General features: G+C 40.8%; 1 protein-coding gene and 1 long non-coding RNA gene across 4 annotated transcripts in view; one reads left to right on the top strand and one right to left on the bottom strand.

Moving 5' to 3' along the window:
* Positions 1-1,641, top strand: part of LOC118415912 — a 4,993-nt gene extending 3,352 nt beyond the window's left edge. Inside the window, exons 3-4 of one of the 2 annotated variants that reach the window (XR_004831164.1) lie at positions 119-287; positions 830-1,641. This is a non-coding gene — a long non-coding RNA (uncharacterized LOC118415912). The remainder of the gene's footprint in view (positions 1-118; positions 288-829) is intronic. The other variant, XR_004831163.1, reaches the window with a different exon arrangement.
* The window catches only part of LOC118415735 (3 beta-hydroxysteroid dehydrogenase/Delta 5-->4-isomerase type 1-like), a 14,178-nt gene that overhangs the window by 10,266 nt on the left and 1,499 nt on the right, over positions 1-2,413 (bottom strand). The window lies entirely within an intron of this gene.

The following is a 2,413-nucleotide window of genomic DNA, read 5'->3' on the forward strand; positions in this document are numbered from 1 at the left end:
GGTCCAGTTTCGATGATTTCGACAGGGATTTGAATATCGTTTATCGAATATCGTCCCTTTCCCTCGTCTCCACTATGGAATAACCCATGGTTGCTGAGCAATGGCATTCACTGCCTAGTGTTCATATTGCGTAATGCAGATGAAAGGCCAAGCCAAGCTGACTCCCAGCCAAGCAGTCATTTCGCTGCCAGACAGAGAGGAAAAAAGCCACGCCACGGGTCTTGAGCTGGTCTCTGATGATCAATAACACCTGCTGCCACGAAGTCAACACACTCCCTTTCACTTTGGTAAGTAACTCAGCTTCCACTTCTGCGTACCGAAGAGGATCTTAGAAAAGTTCCTTTGTCTGGTTTGATCAGAGCCAGGTATACAAATTAGTAGTTTATCAAAGATTATCAAATTGTTAGCTTCGTACTTTTTTTTAATTTGTACGTAAATGCACTTGACCTGTTCTTTTTGTCAGTAGATATATATTATGTTTTAAAAATGGGATATATCTTGTGGTATGCAGTGTCCGGAAAACAACGTCGTTTGGGTTGTCTCCCGAGGATTGCGTCCCAGATTTCGGACATTGTGTGTAACAGTAGAACACAATAGGGCTACGGAACTGCTAAACTGTAATGATATATCTCATTTTCAAAACAGATATGTATTCAATTTGATTCCTTCTAAAGGGATATATTATTACATTTCTTTTTATTCTTACTCTATTTCTTATAATTCTTATTCTTATTCAAAAGCGAAGTATCATTTTGAAATAGCTTGGATATTTCAATCGGCTAGAGCGTTCAAGTTGATATACATGTGCATGTTCTCAATCTCTGCACAGGTCGGGCAAGAGAGATAAACACGGGCAAGACCGACTCCTCCCGCCGCAACGGACGTCGCTGATGGCTTGCGCTGGAAGACGAGCTGTATCACTGTGGGGAAGGACGCCCGTATGCAAATTGCAACAACTGGCGGGACCAAGGCTGGGAGCCATGCAAAATCCGGAACAACGTCGCCCTAAGGAGCAAGGCCATGAAAGGAAAATGCCAGACCGGAGCAGAGCCGCGTACAGCCAAGATTGCGCTGCTACAACTATGGAAATACTGACGCCAGTTGATGGACTGATGTACACGTATTGTCTGCATTACTAGTATTTGACTTTACAGACACAAATACGTATTGTCTAGTCTATTATGTGTATCAAAGAATATACAAGTAATGTAATTGACTCAGACGACGACGGTCCAAATCAAACCATGTGCGGATTTACGAATGGTGGAAATCCCATACAGACGCACGTAAGGTCTCATTGATGAGTTTTTAAAATACGTGTTTCACATGGGCGCGTACAAAATGAACGCACTTGAAATATGTTTATTCTATTTATTATTTGTTGCGCTCATTTACGTTTTATCTTGTAAAAAATTTACGACAACAGCTAAACATTCAGTCTTATATGACAATTAGAACATGCATGAAGTTAGTACACACCGCAACGGGGACTGCACAACTCAGAACTGTGTGCCTCCGACCCAGACCGCAGCTACCGAACATTGCCTGCTAATTTCTTGAAGTAGAAAGAAACTTTCACCAATCTAACGTTAGAGATCAGTTGGGCTGGATAAAAGGAAAATTCTCATCGCTAAAAAAACACCTCCGTGCAGCCGCTTACTTTTTTGGGCCGTAATTTGGAGTAATACATCAACGGGACCTTACAAATATTATGTATGCAAGCTGATGTTGCATTTCAGTCCGTCACTTGCAACAAGCTAGATACAACGCAATGGTTGCTGTATGTACCGGCATGTATTAGTCTATATTGTGCCATGATTATTATTCTCAGACGGTTTCCGGTAATTCGTTCAATTTGATAATGTGAACTGCAACAGACCGAGATAAAGTACAAGTAACAATGTTGTGTGATGTGAGCGGACAGCTGTGTAACTGTCTGTCAGGCAAGACAGAATATAAAGACGAGAGATTTATTTCTAAGGCAATTCAGGAGAGCAACAGACCGAGTGACATAGCATTATGACGTCGCAGTTAGTATACGTTCAAAGTCTCCCGTGCCCAGTGTACGGAAATCCCTATCTCTGTGTCATTTCTTTATCGTTAACGTGGTCGTCTTCAAATCAGAATCCAAAAGAATTAGTTACATGTCCAAGAATACCATTGTTTATCAGAGGAAGAAAATCATTGTCAGAAACATCGGTAAACATTTATTTTAATTCTGAATCATTTACCATATCAAATTCTACTTTGTTGAATTCCAAAACCGCCCTGTCAAGGCATATCATTACATATTGTAAGAAGCAAAACTTAATATACAAAAATGAACAGCTATGACTCATATAACATTTTAATCTCATGCAAAACCACTACCTCACCCACACACTGACTGACCATCATTGTTGTGCGGCTGTCG

Source organism: Branchiostoma floridae, chromosome 1 (assembly GCF_000003815.2).
Source record: "Branchiostoma floridae strain S238N-H82 chromosome 1, Bfl_VNyyK, whole genome shotgun sequence".
Taxonomy (NCBI): Eukaryota; Metazoa; Chordata; class Leptocardii; order Amphioxiformes; family Branchiostomatidae; genus Branchiostoma; species Branchiostoma floridae.